Below are 15,519 nucleotides of genomic sequence, written 5' to 3' on the forward strand. Positions count from 1 at the left end.
GACATATCAGAAGATGCATTATTGAAAATTGCTGTATCTGTACTCTAGGGTTTGTCCACACAAATATCTACAATGTTCCCGTTTATATACTTTTAATTAGGATGAACACCTGTTTCGTTTTAGACCTCGTCATCATGCATGCCAGAATGGAGGAACCCTTGATGAAGCTGTCTGTGACTGTCTGCCTGCCTTTACATGGGGGAACTGTGAGACCAGGATAGAAGGTAAATCTTCATGTTCCGATATGGACTATCTTTGTATGTTACACATTCTTTAAAAAAAACCCGGCATAAGCCATTTTCAGAAGAATTTATTGCGTTAGTTTAAGAGTAATTGTTTCACATGCACTTGTATTTTGTATTGCCACCATTGGTAGCAATTACTGCTCGGCGCCGTCTCGGCACAGACTGGATAAGTCGACGAAGTCGCTCTTGCGGAATTCTTCACCACTCTTCCTGCATTAGGATGGCCAGTTGTCTGATACATGTTTTGACCTTGACGTACACGTCGGTCGAGCCCATCCCATGTAGGTGTTCTGTCGGTTTTCGATCTGGTGATCGGGAAAGCCATGTCAAGACATTGACGTTAGAACTGGCAAGATGTGTGTCGTATGTGAAGTAGCGTTTCCTGCTGGAACTCCCATGTCGGTCCATAATCGGAAGCATGTGACGTGCAAGGACTTCATTGATGTACCGATTTGCTGTCAAATTCCCCTGAACCACCAGTAAATCAGACCTTTGTGTGCTGGATATCCTATCCCACACCATGACACTTTCTCCACCGAATCTGTTGACCTGTCGTATGCAATTAGGGTAAAAACGTTCATTTCCTCCGACGGTAAACACGCTGTCTTCCATCTCGTCAACGCAGTGTTCCATCTACGACAAATGGCCTTCTTGATGGAATCCCCACTTCACGCAGTGGATTCTTGACAGTTTGGTCGGACATTTTCCTCAAAACAGGGATGCGTTGTGCAGTCTCCACGGCTGTGGCAAGACGATGACGCAAGTGAGCAACCCGGATGCAGAGGTCCTGGGCTTGGATGGTAACTCATAGGCACCCGCTTCTCGACCGATCTTGGGCGGCATTGGTCTGCAGGAAACAATCCAAAAGGCGAGATATGGTGCCCTAATGAACGTTGAAATGTCAGGCAACTGCAGACTGCGACTCACCAGCTTCAAGGTGGCCTATGGCGATGTTTTGATTGGCCGCAGCTCACTCGTGGCATGATGATTTCCTCTTTTCCAGGCAAAAAACGGATGCCAAAGCGTTTGCCTTTATAATGGTCTATACCGCATGCTTTTCCGCTTACTTGTATTTTGCTTTGTATGTTTCTTAAAATATTTCTTAAATATTTCTTAAAAGGCTTCTAAAAGTAGGGGAAAAGTTAAAATTGCCACGTTTTGGCGATGAAGCTGTTTACAATCACACAAAGATGGCGTTTTGGAAAGAATAGTATATTTGTATTGATTTTGCCGCACGTACATGAGTCCAATATTCACAAAATCACCTATGCGTTTCACTTCTAAGAGTATATGTATATATATTTATATATATATAGATAGATAGATAGATAGATAGATAGATAGATAGATATATAGATATATGATCCTGAGTTTACGTCACATTCTGAAAGCTACCTGAAGCTTTGCATAACTCCTCCACGACGCAACGGATAAAATGGCGGTGTGAAGCATATACTTCCAAGGTAAAAAAACATGGTTATTTGATGGAAATTAGTGGACACGAATCTGATAAGATGTTCAGATGTGGATTCGATTCACTGTTTCTGATTTCGATTCAGCGTCAACCCTGGATGGGAGTCACTTCTGTGCCAAAGAGATCACTGCAACAACTCAGAGAGAGAGAGAGAGAGTGGCAATCGTCACCTCATGTGGGTGCCGTTGATGACACTTACGTCGATATCACCTACATCGCACTGATTTCACATGTACGATACACTGCAATTCATTCAAGAGTACGTCGTTAATGGTCCGCACTTTTAATACAAGATGCATACTACACAGAGAGAGGGCATTACATCACATTCAACGTACACTTGGACTCCAGATGGAAAGAGTACCTCTATGTTGATACTGTATGGCCGGACGTTCTCTTCCCTACAAATGTGCCCACTTTTGACATAAAAATACACACACTAAGACTGGTTTCGTGTTCAGAGGATGGTCATCATAATGTGGCACAACCATGCTGTCTAGGATGTCAATGATGTACGGTTGTCCATTCAGATTTTATGTGATCGTCACAAGATTTATATTCTCTTGTGATGCACCCCTACACCACCAAAGGTACTACGCTAAACGGAACTTCCTCCAAGATATTGTCTTGTGCACATGCAGTGGTTCTGTGACGCCATCGGTCATTAAAAACAAAACAAAACAAACACGACTTTCGTCCGACCAATGGACCCTTCACCATGACCTCAAATTCAAGTAACGTCGAGCTTGACTCCAACCTTATGGTACTACTTTGTGCTGTGGGAATAACAACGGATGTCGGATAGGAAGTTTGGCTCTATACTTGGTCGATTTCGTACAGTTCTGTTGGACAAACGACGATTTGGAAGGATGCTGTCTTTTGATTCTGAGAATGGCTATATCCTATCTAGAAGTTATCACTCGTGGTCAACCTGACCGCTGATTGTCCTTGACGTCATTAGTTTGCTGTTTTCTGGACAATCGGCTGATGGTCGATAACCCTCATGCCAGTTTTGCATAAAAACTTTAATCCGTGAGTTGTCATTTGTAGAGGCCCCATATTTGCTTATCAACAACGAAATCAATTGATTTTCCAAGTTTTCGATTAATGACGAGTATATGTAATAAATCGTACAAACAAACATAACTATGATATGAAAATGAATGGGTATATGGGAGGCTAAAAATCATATTGGTTGTGATACTTTTTTCCATGTGCATATATGAAAGTTTCTTTTGCATGGCACTGACAAAGATGCGCTAACCTTATTTCTCGACCATTCTAAGAAAATAAATATAACCATCCCTCTCTTTTTTTTAAAATATATGCTTTCTGTGTAACTGATGCAATATCATGACATAAAGTATTTGACATTCCTGTCAAACTTAGTACTAGCGCAGAAACAACAGAATCACCACTACAGGTACAAGGAATTCATTGGCTCGGTAGTTTGTACATGGGCGTTTCCCGGACCAGTGCCAGGAACCCTGAATTCCTCCAAAGATTGTTGGTCTACCAGTGCCATAGATAGAGAATGCCACCCAAGTGTCTGCTGACGAGCATTGATTTATTTGGTATTAGAAGACACGAGGGTGATATTCTATTTATCATATAAAAAATCACTCTTCATTAGTTTTCAATGAAAAATGTACATCTCTGAACACGGTACTGCCATTTGACTTGCAGTGCAGCTATTTCGTAATAGTCATCAGGTTTATGACGTCATAGCATGCGACGTCATTTGGGTTTTGACGTCATTTCATTGTGAGTCACGTAAACGATGACGTCAGGGCATTGTACAAAATCAAGGAGATATAGAGAATACTACACGAGGTCTCATTACATACGAATTATACGAAATGATTGTCCTTCCTATGGTATCTGACCGAGCGAAAGCGAGGTCAGATAACAGGAAGGTCTAGGAAGGTCACGAGTTTCGTATAATTCGTATGTAATGAGACCGAGTGTGGTATTTTATTTATTACCCACGTCTTACATGCATTAAATTGACAAAATAGCGTATTTTTGTTATGTTTTGGTTTCAAACCGAAACCGGTTTCATAAAGAGGCTGCGGAAGAGTTTTGTACTGTAGTACAATATTTGCATGAGGTCACACTGTAATGACGTCACTGCCATGGTAACCGACGTCACGAAGCACTTCAGTTGTCATCGCCTCGTACAGCCTCCTACAGTAAACTACTCCGTAGCACCTCGTTTCTTGGTTTCCAGTTGCTTCATTCGGCTAACATCACTGGTGGAAACATTGCGTTTATGTTTTTCGACGGATATAATGTCTCAGTTCGACTCACAATTAAACAGCGACACGGCAACGTTCGCAATGTTTACATTCCCACAATGCATTTAAGTTGTAGAATGAATGAATTCACGTGTTTGTTATGAATGAAAACATAGTTACGTCAGAATGTGACCTAATTGAGAGGTCATCGGTTATCCAATCAAATCGTTAGAATCTCAGGGCAAGTCGTGACGTACGAGATTAGTATGCAAGTACCCATATGTTGACCTCGTGGGTAATAAATAGAGAATCCTACACGAGGTCTCATTACATACAAATTATACGAAACGAGTGTCCTTGCTATGGTATCTGACCGAGCGAATGCGAGGTCAGAAACCATATGAAGGTCACGAGTTTCGTATAATTCGTATGTAATGAGACCGAGTGTGGTATTTTATTTATTACCCACGTCTTACATGCATTAAATTGACAAAATAGCGTTTTTCGTTATTGTTATGGTTTCAAACCGAAACCGGTTTCATAAGAGGTTGCGGAAGAATTTTGTTCTGTAGTATTCTTTTGCATGACGTCACACTGTATTGACGTCACTACGCCATTCTCGTCTGTCCCCTTGGTAACCGACGTCACGATGCATGTCAGTTGTCATCGCCTCTCGTACAGCCTCCTACAGTAAACTACTCCGTAGCACCCCGTTTCTTGGTTTGCAACTGCTTCACTCGGCTAACATCACTGGTGGAAACATTGCGTTTATGTTTTTCGACGGATATAATGTCTCAGTTCGACTCACAATTAAACAGCGACACGGCAACGTTCGCAATGTTTACATTCCCACAATGCATCTAAGTTGTAGAATGAATGAATTCACGTGTTTGTTATGAATGAACAAGTAGTTCCGTCACAACGTGACCTAATTGAGAGGTCATCGGTTATCCAATCAAATCGTTAGAATCTCAGGTCAAGTCGTTACGACACAGGTCAACGCGATACGACACTCGTGTGACGTACGAGATTAGTATGCACCTACACATACGTTGACCACGTGGGTAATAAAGTTTGATCTCTCACAAGCAATATCTTCAGTGGAACACAGTTTTGGATGATAATCATAAATGAGAACACTGATGCGACGTAAAACATCAACTTGCTCACTGACAACAAAGTTGTAAAGTGCGCCCACAGATTTACTCTCCTTCACCTTGATTTCCCTCGTCCTACTTTGTCTTGTCCCACTTTCCCTTATCTCAGTTTCATTGGGTCATACTTTCCTTGCCGAACTTCCACTAAGTTTTAATTTTCCTCTCCATACTTCACTCTGGTGTTAGTTTTTATTACTTATTCTGGATTTTTCTTCCATTCAGGCATTTTCTTCCCCTTGCTTGACTTCTCACATTCCCTCTTTCCCCCCGGGTTTAATTTTCCCTTACTAACTTTCCCCTTTTACTTCTTTGCTGTTTACTTTTGGGTTTTGTTTTGGCTTTATTTTGGGTTTAATGCTTTAGTTTTAGATCACATCTGCTGGAACTCAAAAACCCATAGATATTTTATTACATGTATACATTTTCCAAACGTCCATTCTCTGTGATGTGAGTTAATGTATTTTGAAGTGTCTGATGTCAGTGTAATGACCCCCAGACGATGATTATCGTCGGCTTGAGCAATCCTCGTCACCTCTCAAACATTTGTTTACAAACTTCAAAATAATCTCTACCTTCAGCACATACACACTGTTTGTGAGTTTCATGTTTGTCAATAAATAAACGATATAAATATATTTCCGGTTTTTTTTTTAAATCCCCAAACACCATGTGTATACTTTCTTTTGCACGTCAGTGTAGATCATATACTCATGCCAATAATGGTTGTCACCCCCTTCAATTTTTTCAATTGGAGAGGGGTGGGGGTGGTGTGAGGTGTGTGTGGGGTTGGGGTGGGGAGGGGGTTGACAACCATTATTGGCATGACTATAGTTCGCACAGCTGGATAAATAATGTGTTCGTCTAACTAAGAAACCCAATAAAGTCAATGCTTTGATCAGACAACCACGAATGAGAGACGAGTTACCGAGGTGGTCCAGTGGATCGTTTTATCGCCTCTTTCGACAAACCCAGATTGTCGGAGTGAGTGAGTTTTGCTTAACAAAGCTTTTAGCAATATTCCAGCAATATCACGGCAGGGGACACCAGAAATAGGCTTCACACATTGTACTCATGTGGGGAATCGGACCCGGGTCTTCGCTTTTACCACAAAGCTACTATATTGCAGGAAATATTTATCTACCCGGAATAAGAAGAGTCTCTTTTCACGATTTTCACTATGTTTCCGGATTGGCGATGCACGTTTGAAGTGAGATTTCATGTAGTGTACTGTGAAAATATCTTCAAAATTGTTTCATTCAGTCACGTAAAACGGAGAATGCAGAATAATTGTATAAACACAAATGTACTTAAAGTCCAGTGATTTGCCAAATTTACATGATTTCAAACAAAGCACGAATAGTACGCTGCACATGTTGTTTGTCGTTACATGCTCCAACAAACATATCCTAAAATTGTAACAGTAATTTTTCAATTTCAAATGTTTTAATCCCCAGAAGGCAGATGACGCCAGCCACTATACTTGCCCTGTCTAAACTCCTCCTTTAATCGATCAATTGATGAAAGACACACCAAGTATCAATATTTGTGTAGCCATCAATCAATAGACAGCAGATACACATTGTATTAATATTTGTTTTAAAAAAATGCATGAGTGGCCTAATGCAATTCAATAACCAATAACGACATCAAATCCTAGTTAATTCGCTTCCCCAACAATGGAATCCTCCAAAACTGATCCCTCAGCCTCAAATACACATTTAACGAGAGCAGTCAATATAACATACTATACGAAGACTCTAAATCGATCAAAAACAGAAACGTTTCCTTTATAGAAGTTGTGGGACGGTGGGATATCCTTGTGCTAAAAGCGTTCGCTCGTCATGCCGAAGACCTTGGTTCGATTCCTCATATGGGTACAATGTGTGAAGCCCATTTCTGGTGTCCCTCGTCTTGTTATTACTAAAAGCGGTTTGAAACTAAACTGACTCATTATAAATTTGCGGTGATGAGATGTGATGTGATGTGATGTGATGTGATGTGAGGTGATGTGATGTGATGTGAGGTGAGGTGTGGTGAGGTGAGGTGAGGTGATGTGATGTGATGTGATGTGATGTGATGTGATGTGATGTGAGGTGAGGTGAGATGAAAATTTTGAGACCAATTCATTTAGCAGGATACATAAATATTGATCAGTATTATATGATACATCTAAGCACTTGTATATTGCAACACTACGCTCCTTCTATTACTTGCAAACACGTCCTGCAGCCTGCTCTGTCGTACAGCGAGCTCTGACAAACGGAAACCTGGAAATCGTGGAAATCTCAATATGAGGCTCTGCCGCTAGAAAAGTTGGCACGGAATTGATAGTATATCAATCACATTGTGCGTTACAGAACTACACTGAATAAGCGCCAAAAAACGCATAACAGGTGTAACCAGTGAGTCAGATGCATTGTGAATCATTTTACGACCTCATCAAACAGGGGCAGTCTCTGACGTCTCAGTTAAGGTCATGCTGCCTACACCTAGCCATAAAATATAGAAATACGATGTTCTTACAGTTTAAAATTAAAATTCATTTGTAACTACCATTTTTTATGAAACAAGGAATTGGAATTCAGTGTAACCATAGTTGTTTGTGATGTTTATTTTCACTTTCACACGAGATAATTCGGATCGGCTGAAAAGTGGGTCATTGTCTGAATAGGTTAATGAGACTCATGTTTCGGTTTGCGTCCCCTATATGGTATAGTAGTACCGTTGTACATATTGCCTTAAGAAATACTCAGCCAGATCATCACGGGCACCAAGACAAAGCTTCAATAGTATCTGAAAGAGTTATCTGTTTCTAGGGTACTGTTTGTTTCTGTTGAACCCCACATTCTGTAATACTCAAGCTATACATATATATATATCGGAGGAAAAAATGAATGAATGAATGAATGAATGAATGAATGAATGAATGAATGAATGAATGAATGTCAGAAATGGGTACACCTGGTTGGCGAGTATGACCTCAAAAATGTCCTATTAATGTTTTCAGATTTTGAGTCAGTTTATTCATGCTTTGTCGGATATGTTCGCTTCTTGTGAAGTGTACGTCTGGTTGGTGAAGGAGAAGATGACGGTGTCATGGTGGTTTGGGATGTGGTGGCTGACGCCTGAAATAGACCCATCAGCGGCAGGTGACACAACGACAACAGACAAATGTGTAGATAACTACTATGAGAAATATCTACGTATGGAAACCGTAACACGACACTACTATGAAAAATATCTACGTATGGAAACCGTAACACGATACTACTATGAGAAATATCTACGTATGGAAACCGTAACACGATACTACTATGAGAAATATCTACGTATGGAAACCGTAACACGATACTACTATGAGAAATATCTACGTATGGAAACCGTAACACGATACTACTATGAGAAATATCTACGTATGGAAACCGTAACACGATACTACTATGAGAAATATCTACGTATGGAAACCGTAACACGATACTACTATGAGAAATATCTACGTATGGAAACCGTAACACGATACTACTATTAGAAATATCTACGTATGGAAACCGTAACACGATACTACTATGAGAAATATCTACGTATGGAAACCGTAACACGATACTACTATTAGAAATATCTACGTATGGAAACCGTAACACGATACTACTATTAGAAATATCTACGTATGGAAACCGTAACACGATACTACTATTAGAAATATCTACGTATGGAAACCGTAACACGATACTACTATTAGAAATATCTACGTATGGAAACCGTAACACGATACTACTATGAGAAATATCTACGTATGGAAACCGTAACACGATACTACTATGAGAAATATCTACGTATGGAAACCGTAACACGACACTACTATGAGAAATATCTACGTATGGAAACCGTAACACGACACTACTATGAGAAATATCTACGTATGGAAACCGTAACACGACACTGCTGTGAGAAATATCTACGTATGGAAACCGTAACACGACACTACTATGAGAAATATCTACGTATGGAAACCGTAACACGACACTGCTGTGAGAAATATCTACGTATGGAAACCGTAACACGACACTACTATGAGAAATATCTACGTATGGAAACCGTAACACGACACTGCTGTGAGACATATCTACTTATGTAAAACCGTAACACGACACTACTGTGAGAAATATCTACGTATGGAAACCGTAAACGACGATACTATGAGAAATATCTACGTATGGAAACCGTAACACGACACTGCTGTGAGACATATCTACTTATGTAAAACCGTAACACGACACTACTGTGAGAAAAACTCGTATCTACACTATGACATAACACTACTACGAGAAATATGTACCTACCTACACCGTAACACGACACTGCTGTGACAAATATCTACCTACTTACACCGTAAAACGACACTACAGCGAGAAATATCTCCATATCTACACCGTACAGCGACACTACCGTGAAATATATCTCCGTATCTACATCGTAACACGACACTATAGCAAAAAATATCTCCATATCTTCACCGTAACACGACGCTACCGTGAAATATATCTCCGTATCTACACCGTACCACGACACTACCGTGAAATATATCTCCGTATCTACACCGTAACATGACACTACTGTATATCTCAATGTAACATATAACACTACCTGTAAATATCACCGATCTAACACGACAGTACTGTGAGAAATATCTTCGTATCTACACTGTACCACGACACTGTTGTGACAAATATCTCCGTATGTTCATCATAACAAGACACTACCGTGAAATATATTTCCGTATCTACATCGTACCACGACACTACCGTGAAATATATCTCCGTATCTACACCGTAACACGTCACTACTGTGAAATATATCTCCGTATCTACACCGTAACACGACACTACAGTAACAAATGTCTCCGTATCTACACTGTACCAAGACACTGTTGTGAAATATATCTCCGTATCTACACCGTAACACGACACTACCGTGAAATATATCTCCGTATCTACACCGTAACACGACACTACAGTGAAATATATCTCCGTATCTACACCGTAACACGTCACTACCGTGAAATATATCTCCGTATCTACACCGTAACACGACACTACCGTGAAATATATCTCCGTATCTACACTGTAACACGTCACTACTGTGAAATATATCTCCGTATCTACATCGTACCACGACACTACCGTGAAATATATCTCCGTATCTACATCGTACCACGACACTACTGTGAAATATATCTCCGTATCTACACCGTAACACGACACTACTGTAACAAATGTCTCCGTATCTACACTGTACCAAGACACTGTTGTGAAATATATCTCCATATCTTCACCGTAACACGTCACGACAGTGAAATATATCTCCGTATCTACACCGTAACACGTCACTACTGTGAAATATATCTCCGTATCTACACCGTAACACGTCACTACCGTGAAATATATCTCCGTATCTACACCGTAACACGACACTACAGTGAAATATATCTCCGTATCTACACTGTAACACGTCACTACAGTGAAATATATCTCCGTATCTACACCGTAACACGTCACTACCGTGAAATATATCTCCGTATCTACACCGTAACACGTCACTACTGTGAAATATATCTCCGTATCTACACAGTAACACGTCACTACAGTGAAAATATATCTCCGTATCTACACCGTAACACGTCACTACAGTGAAATATATCTCCGTATCTACACCGTAACACGTCACTACTGTGAAATATATCTCCGTATCTACACAGTAACACGTCACTACTACCGTGAAATATATCTCCGTATCTACACCGTAACACGACACTACTGTAACAAATGTCTACTTATCTACACTGTACCCACGACACTGATGTGACAAATATCTACTTATCTACGCCGTAACACGACACTACTGTGACAAATATCTACTCATCTTCACTGTACCACGACACTAATGTGACAAATATCTACTTATCCACACCGTGCCACGACACTGATGTGACAAATATCTACTTATCTACACCGTATCACGACACTAATGTGACAAATATCTACTTATCTACACCGTGCCACGACACTGATGTGACAAATATCTACTTATCTACACCGTAACACGACACTACTGTGACAAATATCTACTTATCTTCACTGTACCAAGACAATGATGTGACAAATATCTACTTATCTACACTGTACCACGACACTGATGTGACAAATATCTACTTATCTACACTGTACCACGACACTGATGTGACAAATATCTACTTATCTACACCGTAACACGACACTGATGTGACAAATATCTACTTATCTACACCGTAACACGGCACTACTGTAACAGATATCTACTTATCTACACCGTACCACGACACTGATGTGACAAATATCTACTTATCTACACCGTGCCACGGATGATACGATGAGAAAAATCTACGTTTCTCCACAATATGGTCATGTTCGCTGACTTAGCTGACACATGTCATCGTATCAGAATTGCGTAGAGTTGGTGAGTGAGTTGGGTTTTACGCCGCTTTTAGCAATATACCAGCAATATCACGGCAGGGGACACCAGAAATAGGCTTCATACATTGCACCCATGCGGAGATTTGAACCAGGTTCTTCGGCGTGACGAGCGAATGCTTTAACCACTGGACTACCCCACCGCTCCTGTGCGTAGATCTCAATTTCTCATGCTCACTGAATTGTTTGGTCCAGACTTGATTATTTTCAGACCGTCGCCATATCGCTTGAATATTGCTGAATGCGACGTTATACAACAAACAAACAACTCTACACAGTGTCAGGGGCGGTGGGGTAGTCTAGTGGTTAAAGAGTTCGCTCGTCACGCCGAAGACCCGGTTTCGATTCCCCACATGGGTACAATGTGTGAAGCCTATTTCTGGTGTCCCCCGCCGTGATATTGCTGGAATATTGTTAAAAGCGGCGTAAAACTAAACTCACTCACTCTAAACAGTGTCAAGGACATTTAAAGGTCAGTAACGAATCACGAACATCCACCAGTGCCAAGGGAAGCAACCCTGTAATTGTGTACCTGGTGCTAGGGACTTTATCTTATAAAACTTGTAATTACCCAGTTTATGGAGTTGAAGTCAACATCCGTCACCCGCCAGGACGTGTTTTCAGCAGTATAATTTCCTCCAGATTGTTGATTGAGTTGACAAAGCAGCCCAAGACACGACCGAAGTAAGTGATTTTAAATCTGAAATTAAAAAATAGAATGATTCTATTGAATAATAGATTACACAGTCATCAAAGACCCTGTGATTCGTTGTACAGAGTGACGTCCCTTTAGTGTGATAGAAACCTGTGATCATAGATTCGAATCCCCGTTCGCCCTGTTTATAGGTTTGTTAGCAACACATCTCGTGGGTTTCATTGAAGTACTGGGGTAGCCTAGTGGGTAAAGGTCGCTCGACACGCCAAATACCCGGTTCGATTCCCCTCATGGGTACAATGTGCGAAGGCTATTTATGATGCCCCCGCCGTGATTTTGCTGGGATATTGCTAAAGCGGCGTAAAACCATACTCACTCGTGCAAGCTAAATGAATAAGTGAGCTGGTTTTAAATAATCTTTCGCAGTATCAGTTCTCCATCTATAGCATGGCGTACCAGCAGGAAAGCGCAAAGACTCAGGTCTCAGAAAGTAACTAAGTAACTAATCACTGGTTACTGGCGTGACCAAGGAGGTAACAATTGCAACGGTTGGGCCAGATGATAGACATATTAAAGCTGGCCTGGAAATGTTTCATCAGAAACAATACAATCCAATGAAATTTTAGCAAATGTAACTATGAATATAACTATGAATGTACGTGATTTACGAGAATAGAACTCAGTTTTGTTCTGCCCAACCACTCCAACACACCTGTATAATATACGACATAATCGTTTAAGCTGATTAACTGTAATCTAAGGTAAACTACAATACTTAATATGTACGTGATTTTACGAGAATAGAACTCTGTTTTGTTCTGTCCAACCACTCCAACACACCTGTATAATATACGACATAATCGTTTAAGCTGATTTACTGTAATCTAAGGTAAACTACAATACTTAATATGTACGTGATTTACGAGAATAGAACTCTGTTTTGTTCTGCCCAACCACTCCAACACACCTGTATAATATACGACATAATCGTTTAAGCTGATTAACTATAATCTAAGGTAAACTACAATACTTAATATGTAACGTGATTTTACGAGAATAGAACTCTGTTTTGTTCTGTCCAACCACTCCAACACACCTGTATAATATACGACATAATCTTTTAAGCTGATTAACTGTAATTTAAGGTAAACTACAATAATTCATGCCCGTTGTATATATTGTACCCGAGGTGTTTATATTGTACCCGAGGTGTATATATTGTACCTGAGGTGTTTATATTGTACCCGAGGTGTATACCCGAGGTGTTTATATTGTACCCGAGGTGTATATATTGTACCTGAGGTGTTTATATTGTACCCGAGGTGTTTATATTGTACCCGAGGTGTATATATTGTACCCGAGGTGTATATATTGTACCCGAGGTGTATATATTGTACCCGAGGTGTTTATATTGTACCCGAGGTGTATATATTGTACCCGAGGTGTTTATACTGTACCCGAGGTGTATATATTGTACCCGAGGTGTTTATATTGTACCCGAGGTGTATATATTGTACCCGAGGTGTTTATACTGTACCCGAGGTGTATATATTGTACCTGAGGCGTTCATCGATGTCTGCCGCCTTCTGCAGGAAGTAGATCAGCTCACGCTGTGGTTCGCCGTGCACGTTCACGGTGATGTTGGAAGAACGGGGGCTTGAGAGAGTTCTGGGCGATGATTGTGATGTCTATTTCATCCCCGCATAAGCCGCACCTAAAACATAAAACCCATTAAAAATCTGATCTTTATTCCAATTTGATCCTTCTATAAAATAAGTCCTTTAACGCGTAAAGTATATATAGCAGTAGGTTACCGATCCCGAAATCTAACAAATCTACATCTTGAGATAACTTTAAAACTCAAGCCAAATTTGTGAACTGATATAACTTCTTGCCTGAAATGCGCAGTGTGCAATGACGATCGGCATAAGGGGATAACTCCACATTCCCAAATCTGATTTTGGAGTCGGATTAATTCAGCAATGATTGGGTGAGTGAGTTTAGTTTTACGCCGCACTCAGAAATATTGTAGCTATATGGTGGCAGTTTGTAAATAATCGAGTCTGGAACAGACAATCCAGCGATCAACAACATGAACGTCGATCTACGCAACTGGGACACGATGACATGTGTCAATCAAGTAAGCGAGCCTGACCACCCGATCCCGTTAATCGTTTCTTACGACAAGCATGGGTTTCTGAAGACCAATTCTAACCCGGGTCATCACGGGTCAGTTCAATTGGGAGTTGAGAGTGTAGTTTTGTGATTGCTTATTGACAAAGAGGTTATTGTCTGTACAAATCAAAGCAACAAATCCCCGAAAGCCTCGCAACAAAGTTCTGAAAACTCGAAGGAATCGCAAAAACTAACGAGTACATTGAAAATATTTTGGAAATCACAAAATAGCTTGAAATGCATGAATTTGTGCAAAGTGACACTCTTATTAAAGTATTTAGACGCACAAAAATATGTACCAAGGAAGAGGTTCATTTCACAGATATATTTGCGAGACAAAGGCTGAATTATTGATTTTTTCGGTTTTGAAATAGATTTTGTTGGAACATTTGTGACCGACTAATGCTCACAATCAAATAAAAAGGCTTGGGAACCTTAAGCCCCTTAAAAAGGCCATAAATGTTTTTGTTTCATATCTACATGAGCCTTGGTAAATCACTCCAGCAACATTTGCGATGTAACTTTATGTAGCTTACAATGTTTTGATACATTTCTGTATCAATTTCTGTAGTACATATACTGAGAGAAACAAATAAAGGATCACAGGAAAATTCAAGCGTTTCTTTAATGTTTTCCAGGTTTTATTACCAGCGTTGAGGAGGAGGAAAAACTGGAAAATATGAAAGGAACGCGTGAATTTTCCTGTGGTCCATTATTTGTTTCTCTCAGGATATATTGTCTCTAACGCCGACATTTTGATATACAAGGGCGTGTGTACTCACGGGGCGATCAGGGAGACGGCTCTGTAGGCACACAGAAGGACAAGTACGAGAGTTCCTTGCGGGCCCATTGTCAGAGAGGGAATGGCTCTCACCGTATCTCTGAGGTATATATAAGGTTTATCGCTGTGGGAAATTTCTCAACAGAAAATTTTGTGTCTATATCATTACAACAGATGTGTTAAGATAAAGCATTCCCTTGTTCTATAGCACGAGGGCACGGACTAGTAAACATTGGGCATTGTGACAAGTTAATATGATCAAAGTCACACTAGTTTGACATAACTGTTT

At 40.3% G+C, this 15,519-nt stretch overlaps 1 long non-coding RNA gene across 1 annotated transcript; it reads right to left on the reverse strand.

Annotated features, from left to right (window-relative positions):
* Positions 1 to 8,113: 8,113 nt before the first annotated feature.
* Positions 8,114 to 15,347, reverse strand: LOC124258929. Its single transcript, XR_006893713.1, has 4 exons — positions 15,232 to 15,347; positions 13,832 to 13,988; positions 12,191 to 12,319; positions 8,114 to 8,238 (listed from the first exon to the last, which is right to left on the reverse strand). It is a non-coding gene; the product is annotated as an uncharacterized LOC124258929 (long non-coding RNA).
* Between the last annotated feature and the right edge of the window lie 172 nt (positions 15,348 to 15,519).

The sequence above is a fragment of the Haliotis rubra genome, unplaced genomic scaffold (genome assembly GCF_003918875.1).
Source record: "Haliotis rubra isolate DU_JTF1 unplaced genomic scaffold, ASM391887v1 Scf702, whole genome shotgun sequence".
NCBI lineage: Eukaryota > Metazoa > Mollusca > Gastropoda > Lepetellida > Haliotidae > Haliotis > Haliotis rubra.